The following is a 5,885-nucleotide window of genomic DNA, read 5'->3' on the forward strand; positions in this document are numbered from 1 at the left end:
ACCTTGATTTGTAAGATACTGTATATAAATATAATGAACCTCTGTACATTTAAGCCCATTTTAAGACTCCCTTCTTTCTAAGCCTGATTTTGTGAGATGTTAAGAAGTCTTAAAAGAGGGTTCCACTGTACCTTAACGTGATCACAGTGAATTAAAGATGTTCAGCCTGGCACACATTGGACCAGATTTATTTTAAAGGGTACATTGTGCAAACTATGTGGTTGCACTCCCTGGTTCAGCAATAACTTCTCTCTCTGCCATTTTTGTTTGTTTGCTTAATGCCCAGCCGACCACGAAGGGCCATATCAGGGCGGTGCTGCTTTGACATATAACGTGCGCCACACACAAGACAGAAGTCGCAGCACAGGCTTCATGTCTCACCCAGTCACATTATTCTGACACCGGACCAACCAGTCCTAGCACTAACCCCATAATGCCAGACGCCAGGCGGAGCAGCCACTAGATTGCCAATTTTAAAGTCTTAGGTATGACCCGGCCGGGGTTCGAACCCACGACTTCCCGATCACGGGGCGGACAACTTACCACTAGGCCAACCGTGCCGGTTCTCTGCCATTTCTGTAAACAATTGTGTGATGATATTTTCATGAATAATTTTATTAAGATGCAGAAGATATTACATAAACTAACAACTGCAAGATTTGTTTTGAAGTCATCAATCTGTTGTTGAAATACACATATAAGGGCATCACACACCAGGGGAAATAACTATAGAGGGGGTGATAACTTTGGAATGGCATGCAGGGCTGAGGTGCACGACAAAGTTAGGGGCAGAATATACCCGCGCAGTTTCAGTTTCAGTTTCAGCAGCACAAACGACGCACTGCATATTATTGATGCTGCGATAGGGATTATGACGAGTACTTGGCCTGTTTTCCTTTCACGCAACGTGTAGCGGGCTGGGATAATCTGCAGTGCGTCGTCGGTCCTGCTGAAGTTACATATAATATGTGAGCGGATTGAGCCCCTTACCACCCAAACGGGAGCCGCAGTGTTAGTTCGGTTGAAACTGAGATGTGTTGTCATTTCAACGAATCAGAACGCGCGGTTTGTTCTCTTTCGTTTGGGTGACATCCACTTTCAGTTCGTGCACCTCACCCCTGGTTCCTGAACAACGGTAATCACAGTCAGACCCTGGCTTCCTTTTTCGCTGCTGATTCAGATGTTTAAATTGGGTCCTACTTGTGTGACTGAAGCAATCAAGCCATCGATTCTTCTCAACAACTCTCCCGTGGGTTTGCAATCTGGAGTTGTGCGAAGAAGACACTGGGGGCCTCCCAAACATTGACAGGTTGATTTCGGTCAGCAAGGCAAGCTTCCCTCCTGGCAATTTGTAGCCTATTAACTTGCTGGCCCGATTCATCTTTTTCTGTCGCGGTCTGAGGGGCAAAGATTGGCCTGGGAGTGTCTCAGAGGACCAGGCACCGGCCCATCAGAATGTTGATAGGGTACGAGAGAGAGAGAGAGAGAGACATACAGAGAGAGAGAGAGAGAGAGAGAGAGAGAGAGAGAGAGAGAGAGAGAGAGAGAGAGGATCGAGACACAGAAAGGGACATATATATTTATATAGATGGAGATGGACAGAAAAAGAGGGAGAGAGAGAGTCGTTCGGGAGAGAGGGGGAAAGAAACAAAAATAGAGAGAGTCGAGAGAGATTGGAAACCAATCGCGCTGACCAGTGGAGCTTGAAGGGGTCCCTTTAGGATCCCCCCTTTCGCCGGTTTCTCTGGTCACTGCCGTCTCCTTGTGTCCTTGATCAAAGTAGAGTGCGCATTGGCATGGGGGGGGGGGGGGGGGTAGACACTTCAGCTGCGTGACTGTCGTACAGTCTTGTTGCTCAGCCTCTTTCATCTGCTGTGGGTCTTTCATAGGAAGACTCATTTGTTTTAATCAGTTTGATAAGCACACCACACTTTCACACATACCTTAAAGTTCGTCTGGCTGCGCATGTGTGTGCATTTTTCACATTCCTTCCTTTAACTTTTGCTTGTAATTAATAAAGTGGCTGTGTTGGTGTAACATCACAAACAGTGTTGGGACATATTCCCTTCTTTTCCTTCCTGTTGAATGTTTTGAAGTATTTGTTGTGTTGAACGTTCAGGAAACGATTCGTAACTTACAGTTATAGTCAGTTAAACAAGAATTGTTTTGAGGTGTCACTTTACCAGCAACATTCCGTACTGTGTTTCATGGTGTGTTTCGTGGTGTGTTTCATGGTGTGTTTCATGACCATAACATATCTATACTGGTGTGAAGGAGAGGAATGTCGGTATAATCCCTGTGGTACAGATTCACTGTGTGATTATGACTGAGTCACAAAGAGGTTGTAGTTTGTTTGGAAGAAACAATGGAACATTTTTATTTTGGTTAATTCAGAATTCTGTTGTAAGAAGTTAAGTCTTATGTTATATTTATGTCCTTGTCACTACTTGGCAGAAATAGTTCCCCTGTGTGTGTGTGTGTGTGTGATAGGTTGTTTTGTCAGGGACCAAATAGGTTTTCATATCCTTCCTGCTGGGTCATCTTCCTTGTATCTGAATGGCGCACATTTTTCTCGACGAGTGAAAGTGTATGTGTACTTTGTGGGATGCAAGCAGACTGTTTTTCACATTTTGTACTTGGTTGACAAGGGAAGAATGAGAAGTGTTAACTTGGTAAGTGTTGTCGTATTCACAGTCATAATTTACTTCTTCAGTAGAGCTGACACGGGTATATATTATATCTTTGAGACTTACCCATTCTTGTGGAGTTTAAAGCATGACTCTCCATTTAAAATTCCGAATCATTGAGAAATAAGAAAACATGTAAGGCTTGAATGTTGTTTTTCCCCTTCTGGGTAGGCCAATGCTGCATTTTGAAGTTTCTTTTAAACTTCATCCAAGTATTCACGGAGTTAAAATGTTGGTCTCTAATTTAGGGAAAGGGTACCAACTATGTCAACCAATGCTTTAGGCTTTTTTTGCAAAGGGAGAAAACCATGACAGCCATTTTCTTCGAGCAAATTAATTAATTATGCTTTAGTTTGGAGCTCAATCCGTCAATTAATTTCACATGAAATATATTTTGATTTGATAAAAGTGACTTGTATAAAAAAAAAATGTTACTGGATTGTGAAGTATAAGTTATAACATTAAAGTTCAACATCATCGCTAGGCGGCGAGCAGGCTCGGATGTCGACAGAAGAGCAAGAATTTCCATGCTAATGTGATGGAAAGTAATCCCTTGAAAGCTCTCTCGGCATTATGAGAGTGAAGCGACGGATCACGTGCCATAAGGGACCACCTTTTTCTGTCACTGTCACATTCCCAGCGGGTCGTCTGAAAGCTTTCAGGCTCAAAGACTTTGCTCTTGAAACTCGATTCTGAGACTTTGCTCTTGAAACTCGATTCTGAAGTTGCGGAGACAAGCCTAGTCCTGTGAACCGTCTCGGTCTCTGTTTTGAGCCTCCATCCCGGTGTTGCCGACTTCATACTGAATCCTGAAGTTTCTGCTGTATAGGATTACGGCGGTGTAAGAATTTGAGATTCATGTCGATGCTATCAACTCTACATTCGAGATGTAAACGGATGCTAAGTTTGAAAAGAAGCGTATAGTGAAGCTCAACAATTTGACTGTTGACTTTGAGTGCCGTTTATACGGTCAGAAAGGCATTTGGCGCAGCGACCCGAGGAAACCCATAATGGACTTTGGATGGACTATCTTTTTCTTCTTCCTCCTCGTTTTCTCTCCTACACCTCCTGTTTGTCTGTTTGAAGTTCTTTCTTTTCTTGCGCACAGTTTTCTTAACAATATCGTGACAATCGGTGATCGTTGACGATACCATGTCAAAAACGGCCACCATTAGTTTCACGTCTGACGCAACGATTCTAAACCCGCTGTCTGTCTGTCTGTCTGTCTCTCTCTTGGCCTCTGTCTCTCTATCGCTCTGTCTCTCTCTCTCTCTGTTTGTGTGTGTCTCTCTCTCTCTCTCTCTCTCTCTCTTGGCCTCTGTCTCTCTATCGCTCTGTCTCTCTCTCTCTCTCTGCTTCCGTTACTGGAGGCACAAACAACTAGAAGAGGAACGTGGTGCGGTAAGGTCTTCACATTAACACCTCCTTAATGTTTTCCTAATGGGCCCCTGGGGGGACGGGGTCGTCACCGCAACGTGCAGCAATTTGCACAGGACCATCTCCTTCTTTCACGTACCCCCACACTGTCTCTCCCTGGCCCCGCCTCTTTAAAGTGCGTTTCCATGGACACCAGGAACGCGGTTCCTTCCTTTCCGCATTCTTCGTCGGGCCAGCCAGCCGTCTCTGAAAAGTTTCAGCGTTCGGTAGTGAGACGACAGTGTACTGGTACCGGTGCGTGTGTGTCTGACGGGTTGTCTTGGAGTTTTAAAGAGTTCAGCTTACCTTGCCTTGCATTGCATTCACACGCTGTTCGCTTCCGTGTTTAGTCTAGAGCTGTGTTTGGAATAAGGTAAGCGGATTCTTTGTATCTTGGTTCCGTTTGCTACGTTTTTCTTTTAGAGAAATATGACACTCTAATCTTTGTGTGTCTTTCTTGGTTGTAACTGGAATTCTAATTGTTCATGTTACCTGGTATTACAATCTCTCTCTCTCTCTCTCTCTCTCTCTCTCTCTCTCTCTCTCTCTCTCTCTCTCTCTCCCTCCCTCTCTCTCTCTCTCTCTCCCTCTCTCTCTCTCCCTCTCTTTCTCTCTCTTTCCCTCTCTTTCCCTCTCTCTCTCTCTTTCTCTCTCTCTCTCTCTCTCTCTCTCTCTCTCTCTCTCTCTCTCTCTCTCTCTCTCTCTCGGGGTCACAATAGACGCTGAATTAAAGTGGCAGTCCCACCTCAACCGTGTTACCAAAACCTTATCTAAAAACTTGTTCCTTCTCTCCAAATTAAAGCATTACGCTGATACCTCAGCACTCAAGTTGTTTTATTTTGGTCATATTTTACCTCATCTGAATTATGCATCTACACTTTGGGATGGTTGTAGCGATGTTCACTTAAAAAATGTAAATTCTCTTCACCGTCGCGCAGCTAAACTTATCATGCCGGGTCCGCAAACATCAACAGATCAAAAGCTTAGCAGCCTTAATTCTTTATCACTTAAAGATCAGTTATTATTTAATAAGGTGCTTTTAATGTTTAAGGTTCAAATAAACTAGACCCCACAGTACATGCGATCATTATTTCAGAAAGCAACAGACAGATATGGCTCAAACAAATTAATTTCCCCGCTACCCCGTATTGATTTATATAAAACCAGTTTAGCGTTTTCGGGCTCAACAATTTGGAATTCGCTACCATGTGAGATAAAGGGGTCAAGCACGATTAAACACTTCAAAGCGCAGCTTCGCAAATATCTGATGTCACGAACAGTTACATTCTAAAGCTGTTTCTAGCAAGAATGCATTGCTATCACTAACCTCTATATATTTTGTTGATGATGATAATGATGTCGACGATGATGATGATGATGATGATGATGATGATGATGAGGTTGTTGTTGTGTGTGTGTGTGTGTGTCAGCGTGTGTATGTGTGTGTGCGCGCGTATATGTCTGTGTGTGTGTGTGTGTGTGTGTGTATGTATGTGTGTGTGTATGTGTGTGTTGTATTGTATTGAGTGCGAACGTGATTGCAGGCATGCGGCGCGCGTGTGTGTGCGAGTCGACTTTTCTTTTCCTTTGTATTATATTGACATACATGTACATTTCAATGTTCTATCATGCATTATGTATTCGTATAGGTAATGTTGTAATTAGTAATACTGTATGATTGCGATTGACAATTGTCCTTTTATTGTCTTTATTTGTATGTCTTAGTTTAGCAGGGATAGATTGTAAGACTAGGCGTGAGCCTAAAATCTCCATCCTTGAGTA

At 43.4% G+C, this 5,885-nt stretch overlaps 1 protein-coding gene across 1 annotated transcript in view; it reads left to right on the forward strand.

Moving 5' to 3' along the window:
- LOC138968981 (zinc finger CCHC domain-containing protein 10-like) overlaps positions 1 to 5,885 on the forward strand; it is a 13,484-nt gene that overhangs the window by 2,264 nt on the left and 5,335 nt on the right. The gene's annotated exons all lie outside the window — the stretch shown is intronic.

Source organism: Littorina saxatilis, linkage group LG6 (assembly GCF_037325665.1).
Source record: "Littorina saxatilis isolate snail1 linkage group LG6, US_GU_Lsax_2.0, whole genome shotgun sequence".
In the NCBI taxonomy this organism is placed as follows: Eukaryota; Metazoa; Mollusca; class Gastropoda; order Littorinimorpha; family Littorinidae; genus Littorina; species Littorina saxatilis.